At 38.3% G+C, this 22,660-nt stretch overlaps 1 long non-coding RNA gene and 1 other non-coding gene across 5 annotated transcripts in view; both read right to left on the bottom strand.

Moving 5' to 3' along the window:
* LOC147361782 (uncharacterized) overlaps window positions 1-22,660 on the bottom strand; it is a 108,517-nt gene that overhangs the window by 66,379 nt on the left and 19,478 nt on the right. The gene's annotated exons all lie outside the window — the stretch shown is intronic.
* Window positions 1,660-1,766, bottom strand: LOC147361783 (U6 spliceosomal RNA). Its single transcript, XR_015138514.1, has one exon. It is a non-coding gene; the product is annotated as a U6 spliceosomal RNA (small nuclear RNA).

Genomic DNA, 22,660 nt, shown 5'->3' with positions numbered 1-22,660 from the left:
AACCAATGTTTATTGCATCCTTTTATTTATTTAAATTAGAGGATAAATACAACACTGTGATGGGTTTTGCCAATACATCCAGATGAATTGGCCATAGGTATATATGTGTTCCATCCATCCTGAACCCCTTTCCCACCTCCCTCCCCACCCTCTCCCTCCAGGTTGTCACAGAATCACTGGCTTTGGGTGCCCTGCTTCATACATCAAACTCCCACTGGCTATCTGTTTTACATATGGTCATGCATATGTTTCAGTGCTAGTCTCTCAAGTCATCCCTCCCTCTCCTCCCACTGAGTCCAAAAGTCTGTTCTTTATGTCTGTGTCTCCTTTGCCACCTTACACATAGGATCATCAGTACCATGTTTCTAGATTCCATATATATGTATTAATATATGGTATTTGTCTCTCTCTTTCTGACTTACTTCACTGTGTAATAGGCTCCAGGTTCATCCACCTCCTTAGAACTGACTCAGATGTGTTCCTTTCTATAGCTGAGTAATATTCCATTGTGTATATGTACCACAACTTCCTTATCCATTCATCTGTTGATGGCCATCTGAGTTGCTTCCATGTCCTTTCTGTTGTAAGCAGTGCTGCAATGAACATTTGACATGAAAAGCCAAGCTATGGCTTCTTTCTGATCTTCCCCAATCCCCATGCTCTGCCAATGCTTCAGCCTTAAAAGTGACCCTCCCGCATTGCCACCATTCATTTGCTGACATTCTTCTATTGATCTAAAACACCTTGTCCAGTTTTCTCCACCATAACTAAATCTCCCTCATCCTTTAAAAATTCAGCTGAATCATGACCTCCTTCTTTTCTAATCCCTTCCCTCCTTCCACTAAATTACAGGGCTCTTTCCTGTGCTCATAAAGCACCCTGTGCAGGCAGAGGCATATATTTACTATACTGAATTAGGATTCCCAATTTCCTGTCCATATCCCTCATTAACTATGAGTTCCACAAGTACAGAGGATTATTCATGTCTGTACCGCCTAGCTCTAGAACAATGCTTACTGCCCTGCAGATGTTCCATCAATGATTGTTTAGCATGTAAATGACAGAATGAGTTTCCAGGGATAGGACTAGTTTGCTGCTGCTAAGTCGCTTCAGTCGTGTCAGACTCTGTGCGACCCCAGAGACGGCAGCCCACCAGGCTCCCCCATCTCTGGGATTCTCCAGGCAAGAACACTGGAGTGGGTTGCCATTTCCTTCTCCAATGCACGAAAGGGAAAAGGGAAAGTGAAGTTGCTCAGTCGTGTCTGACTCTTCACGACCCCATGGACTGCAGCCTTCCAGGCTCCTCCGTCCATTGGATGTTCCAGGCAAGAGTACTGGAGTAGACTAGTTTAGTGGGAAGGAAATACACTGTCTACTTCTACATTAGAAATGATTTACTAGAAAAGATTAAGAAATGAATATTTCTTGTGTAACTACTTATACCCAGCATTAGATCTATTATTTAGGAGCTAAGGTGAGAGAGAAAGAGAGATTGAAAAAGAAAAGAGAGACAGAGAAATCTGTTTGTACTTCATCATTCGTTTACATGTTCCAAAAGTCTCCTGTTCAAGACAAGATGGTTAGGAACAGAGCTGGCAGACAGGAGCTTCACAGGACCAGTCCTGCTCAGAACTCTAAAGCCAGCAGGAAATTTTTTTTTTTAATATGGAATGGTTCATGGATTTGCATGTCATCTTTGCACGGGGGCCATGCTAATCTTCTCTGTATCATTCCAATTTTAGTACATGTGCTGCCAAAGTGAGCACAATCAGCAGGTCTTAAAGTGGAGAAGAAATATGTGATTAAAAAAGAAATCAATCTCTGTACCAAAACAATTTTATAAAGGTCAATATACATTTGCTAAAACCATCTGGATATATTTTCAAGATGCTATTTAAAATTGGTTTTAGCTGATGATAAAATATGAAGCCATGACAACCTTTTGTTTTATGTTTTATTTTTAAAATAAATGTAATGTATTCAAGCTAAAAACAAAACTAAAAGTAATTCACCCATATCTCCCACCTACCATCCCCCACCTCAGGCAAACACCAATCTGTTGTCTGTGTCTGTGAGGGTGGTTTTATACACACACAGTTTTTACATGTGGAATATAATAATATATATTTATATAAAATATATATTTACAATTTTATTATGTATTTATGTATTTAGACTTCACATTCCACATATAAGACATCATACAGATGGTATTTGTCTTTCTCTGACTTATTTCACTTAGCATAATGCCCATAAGGTCCATTCATGTTATTGTAAATGGCAAGCAAATTTTTTTAAAGTATTATTGACTTGCACTGTTTCAGATGTACAACAAGGTGATTCAGTTATATATATGTATATATGTATGTATATCGGAGAAGGCAATGGCACCCCACTCCAGTACTCTTGCCTGGAAAATCCCATAGACAGAGAAGCCTGGTAGGCTGCAGTCCATGGGGTCTCTAGGAGTCAGATACGACTAAGCGACTTCACTTTCACTTTTCACTTTCATGCATTGGAGAAGGAAATGGCACCCCACTCCAGTGTTCTTGCCTGGAGAATCCTAGGGACTGGAGAGCCTGGTGGGCTGCCGTCTATGGGGTCGCACAGAGTCGGACACGACTGAAGCAACTTTGCAGCAGCAGCAGCAGCAATGTGTATCTACAGTCCCAAATTCCTAGTTTATCCTCTACTCCCTTTCTTCTTTGGTAATCTCAAATTTGTTTTTCATGTCGATGAGTCTATTCTGTTTTGTAAATAAGTTCATTTGTATTATGTTTTTAGAGTCCATATATAACTGCCATCACATGATATTTGTCTGGCAACCAATTTTTTAAAGGAAAATAGAAGACAAACTAAAATGTTGCTGTTTTGTCAAAAGAGGGTATCATATATGTGTTGAAACCAGTATGAGTTCTAAAGCATTTGCAGAGTCTACAATGCAGAATTAAAATTTCTTGTTCCAGTTAGAACTATTAAAATAAGGCAGTCCCCCCTATTGTCCCCAGAATCTCTTGCAGCGCCCCCTGTTGGTTTGGAAGTCCATCTGATAGGCCCCTATGCTTATATGCTGCCAATTGTCTTTGGCACAGAAATACTTTGTTCAGGCTGCCTTGTCCAATGGCACCCTCTAATTCAGATCTCAGACACAACATTAAAACTTACCAGTTCTGTATTCCAATGCCTTAAGCTGTTTCAGTAGTGTAATCTGAAAGAAGTTCCAACTAACGGCCCTGAACAAAAATCCAGCGGACTTCAAATCACAATATATAAGTAGCAGCTTCCTCTACCCTTTTAACTTAGATTAAGCAAGCATTGTTCTTTCATTTTTTAATTTCAGCCATTCTTGTCTAACCAAACTTGTTCTCAATTCAGCCATACAGGCATTACTGTATGAACACATTCATTCTATGCCCCCTATGTTCCTAGACATTCTACCGAGCTTGGGCTAAGCATGTACTCACAAGACTATTTCTGTTTGATCAGATTCTGGCTAACCCAGCAATGATAGGCAAAGAATGAGACTGGACTCTGTGGGAGAGGGAGAGGGTGGGAAGATTTGGAAGAATGACATTGAAACATGTAAAGTATCATGTAAGAAACGAGCTGCCAGTCCAGGTTCGATGCATGATACTGGATGCTTGGGGCTAGTGCACTGGGACGACCCAGAGGGATGGTATGGGGAGGGAGGAGGGAGGAGGGTTCAGAATGGGGAACACATGTATACCTGTGGCAGATTCATTTTGATATTTGGCAAAACTAATACAATTATGTAAAGTTTAAAAATAAAATAAAATTAAAATAAAATAAAAACATTAAGGTGAATAAACAGTAAAAAAAAAAAGCTCAACCAATGAGTCTGACTAACCGTGTGTTCCCCAAACTTCATGATGGTTATATGCATGTGTACAAAATTACTACTTTACAACTTTTCAGTCTTTGGCTCTTTTATCTCTCAAATATATCAAATAACTGGAGATTATGAATGCCGCATGGTATTAACAAGCTGCTCTTGTTAATATCAAGAATGGTAGCATCCTTTTACTTTCTCAGAATAGTGAATGTTTGTTATTCTTGTTTTGTTTTTGCCCTTAAAGTGAACAAAAGTAAGTATTTCCTATCACTTTTCTTTCTGATCACTTAACTTTCCAAGAAATTGTAAGGAAGCTACTATTCTAATACACTGGGCAAAAGTGTTTTTGTTTTGTAAGTTGACTAAAAAAAAAACTCTGAAGATTTCTTTTTCAAATTTTTCTAGAATCATCAGTGGAAATTGGCAACACAAGAAAAATCATTTGCCTAAGGAAATGGAATATCCAAACTATGTGAAATTTTAACATTCTAGGTACTTTCCAAGTATCTGAGGTCCACAGGGTTTGCAGCTCATGTATTCTGCTGGCAAACTTTGGAAGAAAAATAGAATTACAGGCACTAAATGAGAGAATTTTTTAAGTGAAAATAAAGGAAGATCCCATAAAAAGCTCTCAGTTTTCTACCTAGAATTTTTAAAAAACATTGTCTACATTTTTTTGTGTTCATTTTTCCTACATATGGTTGGAACAATTGGTCTCATTTTTAGTTTTACTTAAATGCTTAGTATATTTATATGGAACACATTTCATTACCCATAAAGAAACCCAACAAATATTTGTCAAATTGAATTAAATGGGCTTATATTATAATATTCCTATTGAGGAATACACCTGACTTATCTTAGGCTACTGGAAGAGGAAATGGCAACCCAGTCCAGTACTCTTGACTGGGAAATCCTGTGGACAGAGGAATTGGCTACTGTCCACAGGGTTGCAAAGAGGCCAACACTATTGAGCAACTGAGCATGCAAGCATCTTAGACTAACTCATCTATGTCAATCTTTTACTATAAGTAGATACTTCGTATTATTTCAGAGAAAAAAATTTTAAAATAACAAATTTTTCTATGTTTCTGCATTCTTTTTTTTCCTTTTCTATCAAAAAAAAAGGAGAGAGACTTGAAATAAAGGTGAGGATATGTGAAAGGAAAGTTAAATAAAAACTGATAAAGATGGATTTCTAAGAATCTACATTATCTTCAGTACGACCTGTATTTTTCTAATTTAAAAAAGAGTAGTAGGTTTATCCTTTATATTGGTTGGCCCCTTCTCTAAAACTTGTGTCTTTCTGAAGTTGTGAGAAGTATCTAGATTACAATGCTAAAATCTATATAAATTCTAGCTGCACTGCAGCCAAAGTCAGCACTGCCCCTCAGTCTTCCGTAAGCAACAACTTCTCAGCAAACGTAGCGACTGCACAATTCTGGATGCTTCCAGAGTCCCCATGGGCAAGCAGCTGCAGAGGGTAGTACAAGTAGAAGAGTCAATCTCTCTGAAACCAGAGGGGAAAAGGGTGCTGATAACTGTTTGCATTCGTGAGAACACCTTTCCTGTCCAATTTCTTAGCTTATCTTAGTTTTTTTATATATCCTTCACAAAATGTACTTATGTATCAAATTTTTGTATTACAAGAAAAAAATACCACTATTCAAAATGATCTGGTTGAATACTGAGGGGAAAGTATTAGTGATCCAGTTAAAAAAAAAAAAAGTCAGTCACTCAATTAACACAGTGGTAAAGAATCTGCCTGCAATGCAGGAGACTCAGGTTCAATCCCTGGGTCAGGAAGATCCCCTGGAGAAGGAAACAGCTACCCACTCCAGTATTCTTGCCTGGAGAATTCTATGGACAGTAGAAACTAGTGGGCTATCCTCCATGCAGTGGCAAAAGAGTTGGACACAATTGAGCAACTAACACTTTTAACTTTCAGCTGATAGACGTTGATGTGCAGCAGAAATCAACACAACATTGTAAAGCAATTATCCCCCAATTAAAAATAATTTTTAAAAATTAAATAAACATGCACTTATTCGACAAATAGTTCATGAGTGCACAGTGCTTGACTCTGTGCTGAGCATGCAGTTTTGAACAAGACAGAGAGAGTTTCTGATCTAAGGGGGGCATGGGTGATCAAATAAGCAATTTAACAATCAAGTGTGGCAAGATATTACAAAATAAGCTTTAAAAAAGTGGAAAGGAAAGGAAAGAGACAAACAATATTATCATGAAAGATGATGCAAAGGAAAGAACTTCTCTTGATATTTTCAAAATCGGTTTAAATGAGAGAGGGGACAAGAATTTTAGAAGCAAGCCTTCTAACTTTGATCTAGTTTTCTGTCTACTATAAATAGCTCCTGTCATCGGGCAACCATAAACTTCCTACTGTACTTGAATATCTGTTCTCTGCAACACTAACAGGTGATACAGCAACAATATGTAAATTAACCAAGAGAAATGGAGTACAAAGGCTATATTTGAAATTCTACGTGCAGAGCTAGTCTCCTGGTGACCTTACTGTAGAAAAGCAAACATATCTGCCTCAGAGAAGGAGCCATGCACACACCAAAATCATCCATGCTACTCCAACTTATCTTTTTTGATCTGAAAGAAAACCCTCAAAGGGAGACAGACTCTACAGTAAATGTTGTATCAGAAAGTCAAAATGGCACAGTGAACAGGAACATCAAAGGCTGTAATGTTGTGTAAAGATAACCTCCCTCACATATTTTCAATTGCACAAAACGATGACTGTGAAATGTGTTTATTCTTTAATAAACTCACTTCATGGGCTGTTGTATGCAGCAGGCCAGTGCTGTCTCTTTTCATTACTTTGCTTTTCGGGGCCCCAAACCTAGATGATATTTGTGTTTTATGTTTCATATCACTTCTACATTAGGAGGGACTTCCCGAGTAGTCCAGTGGTTAATACTCCGGGCTCAATGCAGGGGGCGCGGGTTCCAGCGCTGGTTGGAGAACTAAGATCCCACATGCCTCTGGGCATAGCCAAAGAGTAAAAAAACAAACAAAAAAAAGGCCCACCATAATGGTCAATGAATCAAGTAGGCATAGAAGAATAAAACAGGCTTTGTGGTTAGAAAGACATGACTTTAAAGCCGAGTTCTACTACTTATTACTTGAGATCCTGAGCCACAAAGCTTTGGTTTCCTAATTCATAACATGGAGTCGGAAAAAAATGGCATTTGCCATCTGCCTCTACATGCGTGCTGCTGCAGCTACTGACTTTCAACACTGCCTGAGGGGAATTCAGGTTGGAAAGTGAGGCACTCTGTGCTCCAGGGAAACTGGTGGAACAGGTCTTTAGATAGTTAAATATGTTCAGGAACTGATTTCATGATTCCAATCTTTGCATCTCTTCAAATTTTAGAAAAGCATTAAATCCCTTCATGGTGACATCAGCTCCTTGTGACTAGTAGAAAATCTTTTGCAAAGGAAGCACTTGACTGCACCGAATTCCCCCTTCACCAAAATCTTATATATTGACCTTCCCCAACTGTCTCTTTGGAGCAGTCTCTCAGAGCCATCTGAGGTGCTGTCTCCAAAGGTGCAAATAAAATTTGCCCCAAATAAAACTTAAAAACTCGCAACTCTGTCCTTGTGCATCTCTTTGGTCCACAGTTATCAGTGGATAACTGGATTTCATAATCTAAGAGTTCAGATTGCTTTTTGCTTTCAGCTGAGCTGAGTAAACCCTTTAATGTTTTCTTCAAATCACTTTAAAAGGTCTCTCTAAGTTCTTTATAGAAATTACCTAAGATAATAAATGTAAATTTGGGTTTTATCAAACTATGACAAAGCCAGAAATAAAATGGCTACAATTTTCCAGAAAAAGTAAACCACTCAAATGGCCAAAGTTGAAGTCACTCAGTCGTGTCCAACTCTTTGCGACCCCATGGACTATACAGTTCATGGAATTCTCCAGGCCAGAATACTGGAGTGGGTAGTCCTTCCCTTCTCCAGGGGATCTTCCCAACCAAAGGACTTAACCCAGGTCTCCTGCATTGGCACTGTAGGCAAATTCTTTGCCAGCTGAGCCACTAGGAGAGCCCAAAATGGCCAAGGGGCTCAACAAGTAATCAATCAATCATTCTAATACTCAGAAATTGTCTCTTTCATCAGGGACTGAGTTAGACCATGATATGAATGGGTTTTATCAGGCCCCTGGACAGGAAACAAACTAAATGAGAAGCAGTCTGAATTTGGCAGCAGAGGGAGGCTCTGGTTAATCCCACAATTTCCTGACAAGACATGAAAGAGGTATACAGATAATATGACTGGCGTTTAACTAGGCAACCTAGAATGTATTCCTACAGATGAGTTTTGACCTTAAAAAAGAAAGCAACTTAAGGAATTATAACCTATAAATTTTTGTAAACCAATGAAGCTGCCATTATGTTTAACTCCATGGTCATTAAGACCAGTTCAAAATTCAAATAAAAAATTATTTTGTCCCATCAGGGTCACATTTCAATCATCATCAAAAATCCAGGTATTTATTCTGTTTATTCAAGGAGATCCAACCAGTCGATTTTAAAGGAAATCATCCCTGAATATTCATTGGAGGGACTGATTCTGAAGCTGAAATTCCAATACTTTGGCTACCTGATGCAAAGAATTGACTCATTGGAAAAGACCCTGATGCTGGAAAAGATTGAGGGCAGGAGAAGGGGATGACAGAGGGTGAGATGGTTGGATGGCATCACCGAGTCAATGGACATGAGTTTGAGTAAGCTCCAGGAGTTGGTGATGGGCAGGGTAGCCTGGCCTGCTGCAGTCCATGGGGTCGCAAAGAGTTGGACACGACTGAGTGACCGAACTGTATTCTATTTATCAATTTTGCCCAGTAGATGTAATTTTCAGTGAATTTTGGCTTTTTGGAGAAATCAAAGTCACTGTAAAAAGGAATAAGATGAGATTTCACTGGAAATATGTGAAATACAGTATTCTGAAAGAAATCTCTTAAGAAAAGTTAGAAACTCATTCAATGCTAACGAGATGATTGAATGTCTTTGAGAGAACAACTCTTGTTTATATAAGCTCTAGGGTATTTGCATTTTTTTTTAACTTCTACCTCTGTTTATTGCTACCAACCCATCCCCCTCTAGCCCTTCATGAGTGCGTGCTCAGTCGTGTGACCCCCATGGACTACATCCCGCCAGGCTCTTCTGTCCATATAGTTTTCCAGGCAGGAGAATTGGAGTGTTGTATTTTTTTAAATAATAAAGCTGTCAGATGAACTTTGCTCCCGATGTTAACCCCCACCTCCATCCTATACCTATAGATGAAAAGACATTTTAATCTGTCGTATATGATTCCCTTTCCACCCTGTTCCAGGCTGACTCTTCATCAGCATCCTGGTTATCCTGTAGTTTTCCGTGGCTGTAGAGCCAAGGCAGCTTTCTGAGGGAGCAGCAGGCAGCTGAGGAGCAGAGGTAGCCATCTGCGAAAGCTTTTCTGTCTGGGGGAATGTCTATTTACTGTCAGTCGAGTTGGGAGTGAAGCACAACATACATCAGTGCGGTGACAATGTTATTCATATAATATTCAATAAGTTTATGTAATTGGACCACGTTTCACTAGGACTTGTTGCAATAAAACCACAGACATTTCTCAAAAAGCAGGGCAACCAGCTGGAGGATACAGACAGTTCATTTAACATTGGTGAATACACAGCCACAGGCGCTAGGAGCCAGAACAAAAATAAGCGTAAGCAGTGAAAAGCACAGCAGCCAAAAATGGGGCTAAGTGGGCAACAACAAAACAGGAAATCTAGTAAAAGCTCACGTTGCTTTTCAGGCATTCAATTCACAGAGGTCCACTGAGCCGTCACTGTTGCAAAACAAATGTGCTGCTCTCTTTCATTGCTTTTTAATTAATTGCATGTGTCTTCCAGTAGGTTTTTGTTTTTCAAAAAATGTGTCTTGAATGAGAAGGCCAGTTCCCACAATCTTCTTTCTCCACCACAGTACTCGACACAACATTTTGTACTCTAGCTCTTACCAGTATTTTTTAGGTCGTCTTTGCCAAATGTCAGAATATGATAGAATGGAAAGAGAAGTGTACCTTAAATAAAAAAGACCTGGGTGTGAATCTTGCTCTCCCACCTCACTGTATAATTTGGGTATGGTAACTAACAATTCCAAACTAAGTTCCTCAAATTCAATGTGAGGATATACAGGCAAAAGTATACCAGAAATAACCAATCTGAAGATACAATAGGGGAAAAAAGACATCAAAATTTTAAATAATCATTAATTATCAGAAATAATCCAGTTCAAAATATGTGAGATTCAAAAAATCTATTGAGAAATATGAAAGATGAAATAAAAAATAAGAGAATATGCTTTTCTTCTGGTTGAAAATGAAAAAGTGAAAGCGTTAGTGGCTCAGTTGTGTCCGACTCTTTGTGATCCCATGAACCATATCCCACCAGGCTCCTCCATCCATGGAATTCTCCAGGCAAGAACACTGGAGTGGGTTGCCACATCTTTCTCCAGGACATCTTCCCAACTCAGGGATCCACCCTGGGTCTCCCACATTGCATGCAGGCTCTTTACCCTCTGAGCCACCAGGGAAGCCCTCTTTCTTCTGTTTGGGAATATCAATTCTTTGTAAATTATTTTATGATTCAGCAAAATTCTAAAAAAACTCTCAATGAATTTTTAAGAGAATTTTAAAAAATGACTTTAAAGTTCATCTAAAGAATAAACAAGAAAAATAGGTAAGAAACTTTTGGGAAAAAAGAGTTGAAGTGAAATTTACCCTACCAGTTCTGATAAAATATTAAAAAGCCAAAAATTTTTTTTAAAAAGCTAAAATCACTAAAATAATACTGTATCAATACAAACATGTTAAGCAATAATGCTGGGTAGTGAGAATCTGAATGACTTTCATATTATTCTTTTGCTTTTTTACACTTAAAACTTTTTTCTTAAAACTTAAAAGAGCCAATTGATGAGGTGGCTGAGTGGTTAAGACAATTGACTGCCAAAGGAACTAATAAAAATATTATTACAACTTAAAGAAGAAATGGATGAATTAACATAAATAATTCATATAAACCTTTGTATATGTAAAAATTTAATATGTGATGGAGCAAGCAAGAATAATGGAAAGCGAACGAAATATTCAAATTACATCACTGAGAAAACTATGTATATAGAAACAGCTATTTAGATTCCTCACACCATACACCGAAATACATTTTCAGTTGCTTTCAGAAATCTACAAACCATAAAGGGATTTAAAAATACAAGAAAATGTAAAAGAATATCTTATTTCTGAAGGAAGAAATGCTTCCCATGAAACTAATGGGACTTGGAAACTAAGGGGAGCTTAGAAAACATCAACAAATTTTAAATACAGGCAAACCTTGTTTTATTGCCCTTCATTTTTATTGCATTTCACAGATATTGCATCTTTCATAAAGTGAAGGTTTGAGGCAACCCTGCATCAGGCAAGTCTCTCAGTGTCATTTTTCAAACAGCACTTGTTCACTTCAAGTTCCTGAGTCACAATTTGGTGATTCTCCCAATACTTCAAACTTCGTCATCATTATTATATTTGTTATGATTTGTGATGATTTGGGGATGCCGTACCCACATAAGACAGCAAACTTAATCTATAAATGTACGTGTTCTGACTGTTCCACCAACCAGCCATTCCCCAATCACTCTCCTTCTCCCTGGGCTTCCCTATTCTCTAAGACTCAACAATATTGAAACTAGGATAATTATAGCCCTACAATGACTTCCAAGTGTTCAAGTGAAAGGAAGACTCACTTATCTCTCACTTCAAATCAAAAGCTAGAAAACATTTAAAGTTAATGAGGAAGGCATATCCAAAGCTGAAATAGGCCAAAGCTGGGTCTCACGTGCCAAAGAGTTAGCCAAGTTGAAAATGCAAAGGAAAAGTTCTCAAAGGAAATTAAAAGTGCTACTCCAGTGAACACATGAATGAAACAGTCTTATTGCTGATATGGAGAAAGTATTAGTGGTCTTGATAGAAGATCACACCAGCCACAGGAGATTGGAAGAAACTGACTCCAAACCTCATGGGTAACTTTAATGGATTCAGGACTTCATTGGAGGAGGTAATTGCAGATGTGGTAGAAACAGCAAGAGAACTAGAAGTAGAGCCTGAAGACGTGACTCAACTTCTGCAGTTCCCATGATGATAATTCCCATGATAAAACTTTCACAGATGAGAAGTTGCTTCTTAGGAAGGAGCAAATAAAGTGGTTTCTTGAGACGAAAAGTACTGGCAAAGATGCTGTGAAGACTGTTAAAATGACAGCAGAAAATTTAGAGTATTACAGAAAATTAGTCAATAAAGCAACAGCCCTGACTCCAGTTTTGAATGAAGTCCTATTGTGGGTAAATACTATCAAACAGCACTGCATGCTTGAGAAATCATTCATGAAAGGAAGGGTCAATCAACATGGCAAACATCACTGTCATCTGATTTTAGGAAATTGCCACAGCCATCCCAACCTTCAGCAACCACCACCCTGATCAGTCAGCAGCTGTCAACATCAAGGCAGACCCTCCACCGGCAAAAAAGTTACAACTTGCTGAAGTTTCAGATGATAGTTTGCATTTTTAGTAATAAAGTACTTTTTATTTGAGGTTCAGTTCAGTTCAGTTGCTCAGTAATGTCCGACTCTTTGCGACCCCATGGACCCTATGGACTTTATTTAAGGTATATACATTGCATTTTTAGACATAATGCTACTGCACATTTAATAAACTACAGTATAGTGTAAACATAACTTTTACTTCTACTGGGAAGCCAAAAAATTCACATGACTCACTTCATTGTGGTATTTGCTTCATTGCCGTGGTCTGGAAATAAACCCACAATATCTCTGAGGTATATCTTTACTTTTTTGTTTGAAATTTTAATTTCTCAAAAGTAAGGTTAAAAGACAAAGAGCAATAGGAAAACATATGCCATAAAGTTATACAGGAGAATTCTCAATGTGTGAAGCATTCATGGAAACTGAATAATGAAAACATTATCTAAGAATCAACAGTAATATGAGAAATATTGTTGAAGTAATTAAACAAGGAAGCCATTAACTGAGGTAGCTCTAATACCGTGGCAGCCTAGTAAAACAAAGTGAAACCAATCTAAGCCAGAGCTGATTCAGTTGAAAATCAAGCACTGCTGCTGCTGCTGCTGCTAAGTCGCTTCAGTCGTGTCCGACTCTGTGCGACCCCAGAGACAGCAGCCCACCAGGCTCCGCCGTCCCTGGGATTCTCCAGGCAAGAACACTGGAGTGGGTTGCCATTTCCTTCTCCAATGCATGAAAGTGAAAAGTGAAAGTGAAGTCGCTCAGCCATGTCTGACTCTTCACGACCCCATGGACTGCAGCCTACCAGGCCCCTCCATCCATGGGATTTTCCAGGCAAGAGTACTGGAGTGGGGTGCCTTCTCCGAAAATCAAGCACAACCAATCACAAACAGCCAAGGAGGTTTTCCCAAAAAAGTAACTGCTTAAGCTATGGCCAATCAAACAATCCCTTTGCTTGTCTTCACATCCTTAGCTCCTGCTGGTGAAGCACTTCAAACCATATCCAGTTTGGCACTGTCCTATTCAAGTTGATGCTTGCTCAAATAAACTCTCTAAAAGTATAATGTGCCTCAGTTTATCTTTTAATAATACAAATAGCCAATTTATGGAAAAGAAATGAGAAAAATGATTCCACATCATTAGTCATTTTAAAAGTCCAAGTTGAAATAAAAATAAGATTTATTTTCACATATCTGAATAGCAAAACCATTTTTTAATCTTAATTATCTTGGTAAGGCGATAGGAAAACATACATTCTCCTACAAGTTTGTGGGCAAATAAATTAGTACAACTTTCTGGAAGCAATTTATCAATTTTAAGAGGCTTATTCTCTTGATCAAGTAAGAGCTAGTTCTAATGATCCATTCAAGAGAAATGGGCAAAAATGTGGTCAAATACTTACACAAAATGTTGTTTACTGTAGTACTAGCTATCAGAGCAAAAGTTGCCCAAAATTGAGAAAATGACTAATTAAATTATAGTAGATGCATACTGGAATATATTATTTAAAACTATAATCATAGATGTGCATCTTTTGACAAATAATGATAGTCACAACATATTATTTAGAAAAAGTAAGCAAATAGGAATAAAAATAGAGTATATAATCTCAGCCATATAATGATACTGACACAGAGAATTGACTGCTCAGTGCCACCCTAAAATATTAACCGTGCTTATCTTTTGGGTGACAGAGTATAGGTTAGAATGCAAATTTCATTCCTGTATAAAGATCCCAAACTGACGATAAACAGTTTTGTCTGATACAGTAGCTTCACAATTTAGGGACGTGAGCTCCTTCTATTTTCTTTGTTTAATATCCCTACAATTGTTTACATCTCCTTAATGTGAATGAAGAGTATTGCCTTCATTCACATCAAAAAATGCTCAGCCATACAGTCACAAACCAGATAGCAGGAAGGAAGGAAGACAAATCATAATAGCTACACTTCTCTTTAAGGGTACAGCTCAATAACTCCATAATAACATCCACTAATATCCCCTTGTTCAGAGCTTAAAGGCATGACCACATGCAGGTATAAGTGAGGCTGAAAAATGAAGCCATAAATTGGATGGTTTTATGATTAACCAAAAAGTCTATTACTGTGTAAAAAGGAATAACAGGATATTAGGAGACAATTTCTGCCACAGTCCACTTTCTGGCCACCTTAAGACCATGTGCTCTTTTTTTCACATACATAGAACACATTCACACACTTCTCAAAAATAACAACCCCAAAATTTTATCTAGTTGTGAAATGCAGCATAAAGCCTATGAATTCTGGGAGACTGGGAGACTCAGTATTCTCCATCAGGTTGGGATTCCACAAAATAAAAGACAAGCTATCTTCCTCCTCCACTTAACACACATTTATATATGATGGTTGGATAGAAACAGGGCAACTGCATTAAAAATTCCCATTCATACAGTTGCTCCAAATAAAATAAAACTTAATAAAACATGTATACAACATGTATGCTGAAAATTAAAATGCTCATGACAAATATCAAAGGAGACATTTAAATGGACCGATGCACTATATTAATTGATTAAAAGATTCAACATAATAGATGTCCATTCACTCCAAACTGATTTGTAAGCTTAATGCGCCTATCAAAATCTCAGCATGAGAATTTTGTCTATGTTTTTGTAGACAACAAGTAAGCAAGCTTACTTGTTCTACAATTTGTATTAGACATGGAAAGCACAGGTGCTAGAATAGCTAATACAGTCTTGAAAAATAAGAATAAAATAAGAGGAATCACTCTATCCACATAGCTTATACTATAAGCTTATAATATAGCTATACAGTCAAGGCAGTTTGGTATTGGAGGAGAGATAGACACATAGACAAAAATAAAATAATAGAGAAATTGTAAACAGACCCATGCAGATATTCTCAACTTATTTTTGACAAAGATGCATAAGCAATTGAATGGAAGAAGGGTAGCCTTTTAACAATTGGTGCTAGCACAACTGGACATCTTACACATTATGCAAAAATTAACTCAAAAGGGACACCAGATGAAATGTATAATATAAAATTATAAAACTTTAGGAAAAAAAAAAAAACCACAGGCTAACCTCTTCAGGATCTAGGTCTAAGGCAAAGTATTCTTAAACTTAACACCAAGGCAAATTTATGTTAGACTTCATCAATATTGAAACCTTTTCTCTGGAGAAGTCCCTGTTAACAGGATAAAAAGACAAGCTGAAAACTGGGGAAAAAATATTTGCAAAACACAAACCCTATGAATAACTGGTATCTAGAATATACAAGGAACTCTCAAAACTCAACAGTAAACAAATAAACAACAGACAATCCAATCAAAAAATAAGCAAAAGACAAGAACAAACTGTTCATAGAAGAGAAAATATTTATGGGAAGGAAATACATGAAAAGAAGTTCAACATCATTAACCATTAAGGAAGTGCAAATTAAAACCACAATGAGGTTTCATTACTATGATATTGTGATGTGTAGGAAAAATACATATTTAATCTTCATTCACAGTTCCTGGCTCACAACTTGGGAAACCTTTGAAATCTCCCCAGTGACCAGAACAATGGGATAATCGTTGGTCTCTTGTCCTTAGCTCCCCATCCAAAGGTGGAGGCCTGGTTGCAGGAGAATCAACCTTGTGATTAGAAAAATCACAAGATGGCACTTTCAGTCCCACCCATGATTCGCTGAAAGGCTGGGAGGATGAATAAATTGCATTGACTCATGATTTGTTCAATCATGACTACATAACAAAGCCTCCATAAAAACCCAAAAGGACAGTTTTTTGGCCCTTTTTGGAGAACCTCCATACTGGGGAACAGAACTCTTTTGAATACCACCAGCTCCATGAGGACAGACTCTCCTTAGTTTGAGACCTCGCCCTGTGAATCATTTCATCTGGCTACTGGTTCCTATCCTTTAATATCTTTTTTAAAAAACTCGGTAATCTAGAGAGTAAATAGGTTTTCCAGAGTTCTATGAGCCATTCTAGCAAATTAATTGAACCCAAAAAGAAGGTTGTGGGAACCTCTGATTTACAGCAAGAAGCAGAGGTAACAACCTGGACCTGTGACTGATGTCTGAAGAGGAGGGTGACCTTGTGGGTTTGTGTGTATGTGTGTGTGTGCACGTGGGTGTGTATGTGTACTCAGTCTTGTCTGACTCTTTGCAATCCCATGGACTGTGGCTTGCCAGGCTCCTTTGTCCATGGAATTTTCCAGGATACTGGAATAGGCAGCCATCCCCTTCTCCAGTGGATCATCCTGATCCAGGGATCAAACCTGTGTCTCCTGCATTGGCAGGCAGATTATCACTTAGCCACTCGGAAGGAGGCCTTTTTCTGTGGAATCTGATTCTATCTCTGGTAGACAGCTTCAGAATTGAGCTGAATTCTTGGACACCAGCAGGGTATTGGTGTGGAGAAGCCTCCACATACTTTCAGATTGGGTTTGGGAACACTTTTCCAGTACTACATGCCTAAAATAAAAAATAATGACAACACCACATGCTGAAGAAGAGATGGAGAACTGCCATAGAACTCTGGAAAACCTATTTACTCTCTAGATTACTGAGGGTTTTTTTAGGCAGTACTACATGCCTAAAATAAAAAATAATGACAACACTACATGCTGAAGAAGAGATGGAGAAACTGGACTATTCACGTATTGCTAGCGGGAACATAAAATGATATGGCTGCTCTGAAAAATGGTCTGGCGGTTTTTTACAAAACAACACTTGCAACACAACTACCATATGACCCAGCAATTGCACTCCTGGGTATTTATTCCAGAGAAATGAAAACCTAAGCTCATACATATTTATAGAAGCTTTACTAACAAGAGGCAAAAACTGGAGTCAGCCCAGCTCCTTCAAATGGTGAATGGTTAAACAAACTGTGGCACATCCAAACCATGGAATACTACGCACCAATAAAAAAGAACATCACTGATATATTCACTGACCTGACTGAAACTTCAGAGCATTACGCTGAGTGGATAAAGTCGACCCCAAAGGGTTACAAATGATTTTACTCATGCTGCTGCTTAATTGCTCAGTCATGTCTGACTCTTTGTGACCGCATGGACTATAGCATACCAGGCTCCTCTATACATGGAATTTTCCAGGCAAGAATACTGGAGTGGGTTGCCATTTCTTACTCCAGGGGATCTTCCTGATCCAGGGATGGAACCTGCATCTCCTGTATTGCAGGTGAATTTTTCACCACTAGTACCACCTGGGAAGCCTGGTTTTATCATACAACATTCTTAATATGACAAAAGAATCAAAATGAAGAACTGATTGGTGGTTGTCAGGGTTTAGGGATGGTGTTCTCAGTGTTTATGGCAAGTCTAATCACAATAGCCCAAATCTGAAAACAATCCAAATGTCTATTAACAGGAGAATGAATGAAAAAACTGATGTATATCCATACAATAGACTGCTGCTGCTGCTGCTGCTAAGTCGCTTCAGTCGTGTCCGACTCTGTGTGACCCCATAGACAGCAGCCCATCAGGCTCCCCCGTCCCCGGGATTCTCCAGGCAAGAACACTGGAGTGGGTTGCCATTTCCTTCTCCAATGCATGAAAGTGAAAAGTGAAAGTGAAGTGGCTCAGTCATGTCCGACTCCTAGTAACCCCATGGACTGCAGCCTACCAGGCTCCTCAGTCCGTGGGATTTTCCAGGCAAGAGTACTGGAGTGGGTTGCCACTGCCTTCTCCTGCAATAGACTACTACTTCACAATTTAAAAAAGACTACTAATCACAAAACAACATAGGAGGACTTCAAAAACATTGTTAAGTTCCTGAAGTCACACATTTCTATGAAATGGAAACCAGATTCCATTTATACGAAACCCAGATAAAAAATTAATCTACAGAAGTGGATGCAAAGATGGGAGCAGAAAGGGGCATGTGGGAATCTTCTGGAACGATTACAATTATATATTTTTTTCAGTAGTGGTTACCAAATCCTATGCAATTGTCAGAACTTATTGAACCAGACATTTACAATCTATATCATGCTATTTATATCACATTAATCATAAATCCATTGGCTTAAGTGTAACTGATGGTGAGGTTAGATCGAGAGCCAATCCCTGTAGGACTTCACTCTGGCATCTCCATGGTCTAGCACTGTGCCTTTCTCAGCTTCCACCTAGATTCAGACAACTCCTTATTCATCTCACAGTCCTTGAGTTATTCATTCACTCAGTGGACATTTCTTAAATCCCTACCATGTGCCAGGCACATTCTGTAGGCACACTCTTCTCTCTTCCAACATCTCAAAATTGGTAGAATCTGGAAAGAGGTTGTTCCCTTTTATTGTAACTGGTAACTAACTAGACACATGCCATTAAATATACTACCGCCTTCTGTAGCGTATGCAATGGCTGAGCACACTCATAAGCTCAGTGGGCTGCTTAAGAAAAATGGAAATTCTCCCACAGGACTCCAGAGCAGAAGAGTGTCAAAGATACCAGGTCTTGCCCTAGAAAGACAGAGGCAGTTTCCAAAGCTTCTTTGTGTCTTCTCACTCTCTCCTCCTGTTTTCCTTTGTTTTCTCTTGCTTTTTCATCCTTTCCAAAACAACTCTGCTTGAGCCTCTCATTTCCTGCCTTGTATTCAAAATAATTTGAACACCATAAAATAAAGTCATATTTAAAGTTGTAAATGTCCTTTACTCCTCTAAAATGAGGCACTGATAGATGAACATTTTCATAATAAATAAAACCACATTGGGAGGACCCCCAACATGAACAAAAAGCAAGTGTATTAGTCACTCAGTCATGTCCAACTCTTTGTGATCCCATGGACTGTATGTAGCCTGCCAGGCTCCTGTGTCCATTGGATTCTCCAGGCAAGAATACTGGAGTGGGTTGCCATTCCCTTCTCCAGGGGATCTTCTCAACCCAGGGATCAAACCCTCGTCTCCTACATTGCCGGCAGATTCTTTACCATCTGAGTCACAGGGAAGCCCATAAAGCAAGCATAAAATACAATTTTTTTTTAAAAGAAGACAAAAAACATTTTTTAAGAGAAGACAAATCAGGGTAAATATCGATGAGGAGAAATGGTGAGCTTCTATCAAAGCTTAAAATTGTGAAGCAGAAAAGTAAAAGTATTAAAAGTAAAACTTTTAATATCATTGTGAACTATAAGTCATAGGTTGGAACTGTAGCAAGAGTGATCCATTCCTCATGTATAGAATAATTATGCATTTTAAAAGCAGAGGTAATATTTAACAACAAAAACTGCCAGTGAAAAATATGAGCCTATTACTATCAGTAATTTCAAAGGGCAGATTTGAAATCACATATAATTAAAGTTTCAGGAAACATAACATGCCAAGAGATGATTATAAGCAGTAGCTTCTTAATCCTTGGCTTATTCACATATTCAAGAGGTAAGCATTCCTACAGGACATGGCACAGGGTCTTAATGACTTGCTTTGATAATTAGACAGTAATGAATCATGAACAGAACCTAGATTTTCCAGCTCTTGGTGTCATGGCTTGGCTTCAAGCCAGAGAAATAGAGCTTGTCCTTTTAAGAGTTAACTTTGCGTCTGAAAGTTCTCTAAGTGGTTTCACGATCACCTCTAGCCAACAGCAGCTTCAACAGCACTTCCCGCTGTATCAAACTAGCAGCTTTTCTTTTTTGTGTGTGCTCATATCTACCAGTCTTTTCTTTTTTTTTTAATTTTATTTTTTAAACTTTACATAATTGTATTAGTTTTGCCAAATATCAAAATGAATCCATCACAGGTATACATGTGTTCCCCATCCTGAACCCTCCTCCCTCCTCCCTCCCCATACCATCCCTCTGGGTCGTCCCAGTGCACCAGCCCCAAACATCCAGTATCGTGCATTGAACCTGGACTGGCATCTCGTTTCATACATGATATTTTACATGTTTCAATGCCATTCTCCCAAATCTTCCCACCCTCTCCCTCTCCCACAGAGTCCATAAGACTGTTCTATACATCAGTGTCTCTTTTGCTGTCTCGTACACAGGGTTATTGTTACCATCTTTCTAAATTCCATATATATGCGTTAGTATACTGTATTGGTGTTTTTCCTTCTGGCTTACTTCACTCTGTATAATAGGCTCCAGTTTCATCCACCTCATTAGAACTGATTCAAATGTATTCTTTTTAATGGCTGCGTAATACTCCATTGTGTATATGTACCACCACTTTCTTATCCATTCATCTGCTGATGGACATCTAGGTTGCTTCCATGTCCTGGCTATTATAAACAGTGCTGCGATGAACACTGGGGTACACGTGTCTCTTTCCCTTCTGGTTTCCTCAGTGTGTATGCCCAGCAGTGGGATTGCTGGATCATAAGGCAGTTCTATTTCCAGTTTTTTAAGGAATCTCCACACTGTTCTCCATAGTGGCTGTACTACAAACTAGCAGCTTTTCTAAGCAATAACTTTGCTACTCATTTCTCATTTGACTCAAAGGAGGTCATTTAATATCAAATTGTAAAAATAATTTTATGCTATTAGGATCCACACCATGAATTCAAAAAAGATAGATCAACATTATTTTTTAAAGAAAAAAATCAGGGGCTTATGTTTTAGTACATAAAATACAATAAAGTTATCCTCAGATCATAATATCAGTATTGATTTATGGATTAGTTGTGGATAGTCATGCAAAGAGCTCTGAGACCCCCAAATCATTCTATAGGAGGCTAACAATCAGTTTCTATAGAATCCTCTAGTTCATGCTCAGCTGGAGACCATGCCCTAAATAGGGACAGAAAGCTTGCCTTAATAAATTCAGTATTTCATAGAAGCCAAAGATGGGATTATTTAATTTAACAGGAAATGAGCATTACAAAAATAGAGGGAACTAGCACAACCTGTGATACTGACTGTGTTACCACTCATTTTACTAAATAGAATTCCGGTCCAATCCTGCCAGCCTGAAACAACAGTGGCATAATTTGAAACTGATTCCTTGGAAGACATCACTGCATAGGAGGTCTCACTCAGGAGTAATTTAACCTCTCCCTAAGTTTTCTTATTTTTCTCTCTTATCTGTAAACACAGTAAGCAGTAAGATTATCATCCAGAAGTTGGTTTACTAGCATTTGTAAGAAATCACATAAGGTACACAACTTATATAAATCTATCAAAGTTGTTGATGTGGCTAATTTTGTAAGAAAGGAAGGAGCTATAAAAATACCAAGGAATAGTATAGATGCAAATCAATTCAGCACTATTCCTGTCTGCTTTAAGAGTGAATGATCTATTTCTTACTGACTATTGGGAGACAATTTGCTTTAAAGTCCACACTTATAAAGTTGTAATACAAATTGAAAAATACGGTTACACAGAAATGGCCAGAGATAGGAGAGCTATTTCACATCAACAATTTCAAGAAGATGAGCATACTTCTTAATGCTAGGAAGTTATCACCAAGATTCTATAAGGCAGAAGACAGCAACAAATCAATAACATTACCAGGTAGATGAGGGCCATGGTAATACTTATGTATAATATGCTCTCTGAAAAGACCAATACCCTCTCCAGTAAGTCTTCCAGGATTAACTCTAGGTCTTGATTTTTCTAGCATCCCATCAACATTGATATATTGGTCTAGAAAAACTGTTATCATGGCAAAATGTCTCCATGTATGCCTTACTTATTTCTAATAGAAAAGGCAAGGTTTTGATATAAGAGAGACCAGACTTTGAACCCTGGTTTAACATTAATAATCTGTATGATATTGAATGACTGACTTTTTACATTTGTTAACAGTGATAATAACTGTTTCAGGAGCTTGTTGTGTGCGCTTTTTTTTTTTTAAATAACATGAGAATAAGCCTGTGGTTGGTGGAGAATGGGTGTGTGTGTGTGCTCAGTTGCTCAGTCATGTCCTACTCTTTGCAATCCCATGGACTGTAGCCCACGAGGCTCCTCTGTCCAGGCAAGAATCCTGGAGTGGGTTGCCATACCCTCCTCCAGGGGATCTCCTGACCCAGGGATCAAAACCATTATCTCCTGTGTCTCCTGCTTTGGCAGACAAATTCTTTACCACTGAGCCACCTGGAAAGCCCAAAGAGTGGATACCTAAATTTAAACAGTAGTTCACTCTGTTTTCCTCTCATGCTAGGAATCAAGATTTCTATAACTTTCATGATTCCTCCAACTTAAAGAATTCTACATACAATGAAAGTG

This window comes from Bos grunniens, chromosome 12 (genome assembly GCF_055505025.1).
Source record: "Bos grunniens cultivar Pamir isolate PY7600 chromosome 12, Bosgru_T2T1.0, whole genome shotgun sequence".
Lineage (NCBI taxonomy): Eukaryota > Metazoa > Chordata > Mammalia > Artiodactyla > Bovidae > Bos > Bos grunniens.
The sequence above is the reverse complement of the archived record's forward strand: the minus strand, read 5'-3'. Positions and strand labels throughout refer to the sequence as shown.